The sequence below is a fragment of the Haliotis cracherodii genome, unplaced genomic scaffold (assembly GCF_022045235.1).
Source record: "Haliotis cracherodii isolate W230 unplaced genomic scaffold, xgHalCrac1.p SCAF_2, whole genome shotgun sequence".
NCBI lineage: Eukaryota > Metazoa > Mollusca > Gastropoda > Lepetellida > Haliotidae > Haliotis > Haliotis cracherodii.
The window spans coordinates 45,162,030-45,170,835 of record NW_027266275.1 but is presented as its reverse complement, the minus strand read 5'-3'; positions in this window follow the sequence as shown (position 1 = coordinate 45,170,835).

Sequence of the window (8,806 nt, the reverse complement as noted above, 5' to 3'; positions counted from 1 at the left end):
CAGTTAACCAATCAGTGTTTATGCAAAAATGGGTAAAACAAATATTGCCTCCAGGCTCCAAGTTTATTTAGCTGTCCTTGCAGACGGTAGCCCAGTCTCTGGTCAGGCTCAGTTGCGTTGCTTATCATCCGGGTACTCACGGGAAAAAAAACAATAACAAAGGCAACAACCAGTCCGGGGAATTGCGTTAGATCAGTGCCCCTTTAATAATGAATCACTGAACAAAATAATTATTTCACAAACATGAAATTAACTGAGACGCTGATTTTTTAATTTTTTAAAAGAATTTTTTTAAAAACCCGTCCCAATGCATCCCCAGGTGGATTGTGACATTAAAGACATGGATAGATAGATGTTGTCTGTATGTAACTAGTTACTGTTCAGGACTCTATTGACCTTTTTCACACTTTCGCCATCTTGGATCGAAAACGAGGCTTGGAGAGGATAGCTCCATGCAGTGTGAGTCGCATCAGCTGATAGGGAACAGACAGCATGTTGCGCATTTCACTGGTGGACATTTCAAACAAACAAAAAATGGTATCCTCTGTATCTAATACATAAGATATTTCACATTTAATCTTAAGGTCCAACTAAAATATGCCTGTAATACACTGGAATTTGCATTTTGCTGTCAGGATCCCGGAAGTGAATCGAAAGGTGCATTTGGAGATACGTATTTCAGAAATAGATTGTTTTATCATAACCTCGTCGGCATATAGGTACAATGTCACAGTTCATTCAATGACAGAAGTTTTGTATCGAAAATAAACCGCATAACATGAAACATGTCAGTGAACTTTTCCAAAATTGCTCAGTCAATGCTTGGCTTGGCGAACTCGAGATCAAATGATCATGTTTATTTCACGTTTCATAGTGGTGTTTGCTGCACAACGCGCTATCGTTTTACCATGAGTCCAGTTGACAAAAGACACTTTTTCTGCTATGATTTTCATTTCAACATATTACAATGTTAATTATGAAAATAATTCGTGTGTCAAAATAAATATTCAGAAGGGGCGATAACTCTATTCAGTGTGTACAATGACAGATGATACTTTACTTGTTCTTCAAACATCACTTACTTAACTGATTATTGCCGACTGAGATTGCACCGTGCACAACAAAAGTAATAATATGTGAACTGTTTAAAATAAGTTAAAGGAAACTAAAAATTGATAAATATAAATAATGCATGAACTTCTTGAACACCCTCACCTAATCCTGTATGATGATAGGTAATTGTATATCAAAAGGAAACTACTAATACATTTATCCTGAATAGTTTGAAAATGTCTTGATCAGATATGAGTATAGATAAAATAACAAAAGGAATCAACTTCAATTGGTAATCAAGCCAAGATAAAATATATGTATCGGTACAAAATATGTTGATGGAAAAATCTGGATTTCTCATATTTAACAAAGAAAAACAAACCAAAATTTTCATATCTTTATTTCTCACAATATAAGTTTTCAAAACTTAACATGGACTGGGTGTCTTTGTCAGTCAAAAGCACCTAATTAAATACCAGGAGAAAATAATTTTCTTGCTTGTAAACAAATGGTACAATGTGCTTTTTCAGTGTCCGATAAATATTGGCAATGTTGATTTGTGAGTGAATAAGGCTTTTCACTTCCTCGTCCTATTTAAGTGTGACAGGAAGCACATTTGTTGATTGAATGAATATGGCTTTTCACTTCCTCGTCCTTAGACAGGACGCACATTGTAACCATTGTGTTACTGTCAGCAGAAAGCTCCTCCAGACATCCGTCACCCGGATACTAGTACTTCATTGTGTTGACTGGCTGGCCTGAAATGAATAATTCAATAATATTGTAATAATATTCCTACTTCAATAACATTTTTTATAAACAATGCATATTCACCTTTTCTCATAATATTGCTTATTTAGAAAACAACATTCTTCTGAAATAGAGAAGTTTAAGGAAAATTAATCACAGTGTGTAACATTACATGCTACTTTAGAACAATCTTGAAGGCATCAATTCATCTGATATGTCGAAAACTCAAACAGTATATTCTGTGTAAACAGTAAACTCAACAGATGCATCAATTTAATGACAGTGTACTACAGCTCTTTATATCAATGTCACACAGAAATTCACTCTTGTTTTAATGAAACAAGTTTTGATATATGTGTTACCGGTATGTATTGAATCATGAAAAACTTTATTTAGACTGACCATGCTGAAAACATACTTTCGCTAGAGTGAAATAAATAAGATTTTTATTAAAATCAGGTGAAATATCACGTTTTGTCACACCTACAGTCAGTCTGCCTCATTGACACTATGGTTTTCTGAGTAAGGTCATGAAGATCACAAAGAAAATATAAGTCTTGAATTTATTTTGTCAAATGCAATGTTTATCTCTTCATGTGGTTTACTTAAGTTGAAATCTTGACTTGAAAATATTAACTTTGTCATATCACAAGATGAAATATTATTAAATATATTTTATTGTCCAAAAAGACAAAGGGCAGCACTTATTACCGCCTTCTCCCTATATACAGTTATACATAATATTGCATAATGAAAATGAACAATTTACAGTTGAAGCTTCACACTGTCGAAACATAGTGCGCAATATATATACAGTGCTCATATGAAGGATATGTACAATGTGCTGGAAAGTGAAGACAGTGTGCATCTCATACATATCCTAATATTATACATTTTAGTGTTGAATATAGATTTAACAATATTAATGATTAACAGTTTGAAAACAATAATATGCTAGCTACTGAATCTGTTAGTCGTTTCTATAAATTTGTGTACAGACAAGAATATTTTTGTATTCAGAAAAACATCTAAGTTTGGATCACCTAAAAGAATACTATGTAGAGTTTTTTGTCCTCCAAGATTATCGATAGCTGACAGTGATGTCTCCCTAAAATCATATAAGGTACATTCGAAGAAGAAATGGAATGAATTTTCTCAAGGAGCATGCTATACAAGGAGCATGAAATTCATGCTACCATCCTTATTTGACAAGGAAAACATATTTCTTCTATGTATTTATATTTTTTTATTTTTCTCGTTTTGATTGAATTATAAAAAAATATAAAAATGATCACACCACTTGACTTGATTGAAATAAACTAAAGTTCTAAAGATTGTTAACAATAGTAAAATATTACATCATAACAATATAATTATTGCAAAATAACACAGTAAGCACAACTATATTCTTATATATAAATTGATATGATTAATAATCAATAATACATGGCAACTGCTTGCACAAAAGAAATCTTTTTGTTTTAAAAGTTTCAAAACATGTTTGTGGACATAAAACCAGATGGGTTTCACAATTAAACAAAGGGAATAAATGAGTTATGATTGCAATACGCATGGGAATTAAAAATAATTCTTTTTATACTTTAAGTTTTTAGTTATGTCAATATCAATTTATGCATTTGAAATATTTGAATACAAACTGTTAAAGAGTTATCTGTTTCTGTAAATTATATAAAGATCACATGTAGATTGAACATTTACTGGACATTAATTAGTTGGGGTTTTGTTCATTTCATGACATGATTAAATTGGTATAGTAAAGTAAATATAATTTTGGTAGAAATATTAATTGTTACCAAAATTGCAGATCAAACTGTACTTTACTTTAAATATTTACACAACCTTTAAGTAATAATTCAGTTGAAATATTACACCTCATGCTATCTAATCTGTCAACATTGACAATCAAAATAACAACTGTTCATAATCACAACAGCACAAGTAGATCGAGAGGTCTAATATTTTATTGGAATGCATTTGAGTCCATTACAATTTACATCAAATACGCAACTGATGCAAACTTCTGATTTGTTACGATTGTAAATTCTCAGTAGGTTACAATTTGATACATTAGCCTATATCAACATATCAATTTAGTTAGTTTCTGACATATATCTAGATATGGTCAAAAGGTCAATATTTCGACTTCAAATACAACCCGCAAAGTTATTTAAACTCACAATAAATAGTTTGGCTTAATGGTGTGTAAACAATGAATTATTCTTTACAAGATTTCAGTAGCATTTGTATTAAGTCTGTTCAGCTACCATAAACTGCACTGGGAGATACCAGGTGGTCATGGATATTTTAAATTGAAATCACAACAGAACGGCCAGACTCAAATTTATATTGGTAAGAAGACCAGATAACAGTAGAATAGTTTGTCAATGATAATAATAAGAATAATGTTCAATACTTACGATAAATGTAATGGGGTGGTTAAATTGTCACAGTTTGTCCCGATTGCGTGCCTTGTTGACATCTCCATGTGTTTCATGTGCAATCCACCCTTCACCTTCTGCTCTCCAAGCCTCGCTTTCAAACCAGAATTAGCGAAGTGTGAAAAAGGTCAATATCGCACTACTGTAATCATTGGATGCCGAGGTTATTTTTCTGACGCACATTTTCCTAAGATCGGGAAAGAGAAGGTTGTGCGAGAATTGCGCTCACTCGACACTGGATCTACCTCTGGCTATAAAATTACAGTGATGTAGAATATTAAATTTCCTATATTATGGTGTAAATTTAACTGTAAATATTAAACCGGTTTGAAAAAAAGACGATACTAAGTTTTGTCTGAGAATTTATTCTGCGTCGAAAAACAGGAAATTTCTCCGCTTTTTAGCGAACACCAATAAAAGTACTGTGCGACAAAAAAAAATATTTAGCAGCTTTACCGAAACTGTGAGCGACAAATACTGCCTAATATTTGAACGACATAAATATATATCAAATGGAGTTATATGAGTATGTATAACGACATAAATTCAATGCAAAAAATTGGGGCCGTAAATGACGAAAACTGATATACCGCTATGACGTCAAAAGGCGACAGAGAGGTTACACGCGTTTAAAGGAAAGGGAGCATAACTCCGCTATGCTTAGCACTAGTTTATTGTAACTAGGGTCACTTGGTGAGAATTAGCTGTGTGTAAGGACAGTGTATTTTCGTGGTGTTTTGTGCACGAGGAACCAAACTATTCCAACACAAATATCGATATTGAAACTGTATACGTTTAGGCATAAAAAACCCATCAGAAATGATGAAATTATACTTCATAAAAAATGAGTGATAGCAAAATGGATGGCCCTATGTAAACCATAAATTAGTCCTTAGATTCCAACATTCTCCTGATTGTGCAAGTGTACTTTGACTAATGTTGCACCTATCTAATTGGATCACTAGCAGTATCATCAAATGTAATTAATTACTAAGAAAATGACACCATTCTATTTGACGTCATGGCTGCTTGTTTGTCTTTGATAACGTCGGAGAAAGACGACACTGGTATTTTGATTGATATATATCTCCCCTAATTTTCGTTCATGATATGGAAAAAGTCCATGTGTTTAAAACGGAATTTGACGCTTTTTCAACACAACATAAAAAGACTGCGTTTACCATGTAAATAATGTCTTGAATAGATAAACAATTCGATAATGTACAGTGTATCTTAATTGGACAAGACACACACCTGTTTGGCATCAATTTTACGTAATCAAGAACTCAAAAAATTATTTCAAACCAAACAAAATTATTATTCAATGTTGTACATGTATTTGTTCATTATTATGTAATTATTTCTCATCATCTTGTCTCAAAATTATTCCATAAAAGATGCGAAGAAAGCTCTCTTGGTATAGAATTAACAGGATAATCGTCCACCAACGGGGTACATGGCACGGGTTATATTTAAAACTTTTTACAATTCTTGTAGAAATATATTAAACAGTCATACATGCTGTGGCCTATATCTACTTATGATATCATATCATATTGAACAATGATTAATATCCAAAGTGAAATTAAATGTGTGAAAAAATGTACACAAGACATGCACGATCTACATCATAATTGAAACTGTAAATAGCCTGCTAGGACACAATGATCGTGTGTACTTTCATTCAAGGACCTTCACCTCAAAGAAATTACCTAATATGTACAACATATGTTGACGTATGACATCACTACAGGTGACCGACTTTTACAAAATGGCGTGTTGACTGTCAACAGTACGCGGGATTTTACAAGGGGACTTTCGTTGATTCAGGGTTCGTCTATACATAAATGTGACATGTAAGTAATCAGACCCATTCTGACAATCTGTGTACTGTTATTTGTTGTTATATTTTTCATTGAAACCAACGGAAATTCCTATAAATTCTGAGAAATACCGTTGTCGTTGTGCGTGATTTTGCGTCAGTCATGGCGTCGCACTGGACAGGAACTTCGACAAGTTCTCTTGAAAATATCAAATCATTGCAATGTATATATTCCCTAATTCTCCCTACGATTCTCTTCCCGCTTTTATTCTGAAAATGCTGAGCCAATGTACTCAACGAATATGTTTACATTTCCAACAAGTGCACTTTTTTCAGCGTTCGTTTTCACGACTCATTTATTTTGCTTCATTACATCTAGACAATTTGTATTGGTGACAAAGACCATTTGGCATTTGATTCTAAAATGTATGAGGAATTCAAGGATGTAGGTATCGCAGCTGATTTTGAAATATACGTGATGGTATTTGCGTTTCGATCATTACCGGTGTACGTATAACGTGATTTTGTAAACACTATCCAATATGGCTGACACAAAGCGATTGAGCAACTGAAGGTGAAAAGCCCCATTAGCAAAAAACTGAAGGAATATCAAAACTTGAATGATAGGTGGGAGACTCTGGGAACGCTGAGTGGGGTAGAATCTATGCCAGTTCATCACCGGTTAGACCAACGATGAAAATAATGGTAGGACGACGAAATCTATATATCTCCAAGAGCTCTTCGTCGTTGTACAGATCAAGAGGGTTGAATCGGTCTCGAAATGTTCGATGAATTGCTATTTTGTCCTTTTTAGCCCCTAGGCGACGCATGAGCCGAACAACCTCCGCCATCTTTCTTGCTACAAATTTTGCTACAAAGTCTACTCAGGGGCAGTCTTAGGACTTGAGATCAAATTTTGTCTTAGGCTTAAGATATTGTCATAGATTGTGCTTCGTGATCCCCGATTTAAGTCAAAATATGGTCTTAAGTTAGTTTCATGATCCCGGGCCCTGGTCTAACGACGGAGTGGGTGGCAAGGAAGTTAGAATCTGCGGTCACCTCTGCCACCGGATCTGTCCCAGGGACAACATCCTCATTTCTTGCAGTTGGACTGACGAAAAGAAACCCTCAGAGGATTTAGACTTGTCGAAGTCAACCCCCCACACCCCCCAACCACAACTCGGTTGGAAGGAATCTTCCCTGGAGGGGACAATCTTCTGCTTAGGAACGCTTCTGGGAATGGGAAGATCCATGATGTGCCTTGGCAGCTAGGTTGATAGTTGATACTTGAAAACGTTCTGTTGTATCCTGTTTGACCTCATCTATGACATGGCCCAATTTGCCGTTGAACGTCTTGGGAGCAGATATTGGTTGTGACATTATAAACTCTCTTGGTTTGGTTGGAAACAGCTCTTGAATGAATCCATGCTAGTAATTGTTGCCGCTGAACCAAGAGTAGCTGTGAAGACATGCAGACTTGGGTGGAGAGTAAGTCTTCCTGCATTCTGACTATGGTGTCTAGCAGGCTGTGGATGAGTCCGACCTGATCCGTCCTAATAATCACAGGAGTCTCTCCGGATATGCCGTCATATGATGTCTGCAACGATGGAATATGATGTGCCTGATACAGTCGAAAATCAGTTGATATATGCGCCAATGTCCATTGAATGTCTGGACGCCATGGACAGGTCCTTGATTTGTGAAGCTGGTAACGTGACATTAGTATTAGGGTTGCATACTAGCTTAGTAAAATCTTGGTCCAAATCTTGATAATCCGTAAGTGGACAGTCATGAGTTCCATACAACTTCCACTTCAATGGAGGTAAGGATAGCCGGTCATCATGTCTGAGCTTGAGTAGCTTTTCAGACGCCTGGTCGGCCACGGCAATGTCTGGTAGATGTGGTGAGATGATGTAGGACATGACATCCTCTGTATTCCGTCATCTCAGGTGGTGAATTTTCTGTCATTGGAGGTTGGAGTACAGGCATAAGATGATATAACTCCTCAATGAGTGTATCCCTCTGCAAAATCACCCTGGGATGAAACATCAGACTGATTAATCTCCTCATATAGGTCCGATTCTGCCTTCACCCCCGAATGGCCGTGGGGTGGATGTTTGTCGTAGTTCATACACTCAACGTGTTCCCAGTGTGGTTCAACTGCTGGTGTCCAGGATTCCGGTATGGATAAGGTCCGTGCGGCTTGTGATGAATGCCCATGTATAACGGCGTCTGTACGGTAATCTTCATCTCCGTCAGTTGCCTGGTCGCGTGTGGTCCGTGCGGACGGCTTGGGTACTATCGGTTGATAGCGACGGCTTGGCTACCGTGGAGTCCGTGTGGTGATCTTACGGTGTCTTATCGGTCAGCTCGACGGTCGGCTGGGTTACCGTGTAGTCAGTGAGGTGACCGTACAGTGTCTTAGCTGGGGAGTATGGCCTTGCGGTACCCTGACGGGACCCAAGTGGAGATCTAGATGCCTGTGTATCATGGTAGGGTAAAGCTTGAGAGCTTCTACCCGGCTGGTCGGTTGCTGGGGTAGGCCGTATGGCCGAGGCTGTGGCGTAAACAGATGGCTGTCCCCCATGCGGCGTCTTGGCCAGAGGACTCTTCTTAGCCAACACTGTTTGCCTCTTCTTCATAATCTCCATATCTTGGTTTATAGCTGAGAAGCGTGACTCAAACATCACCTCCATCATCTCCTGCTGTTGCTTGAATAGTT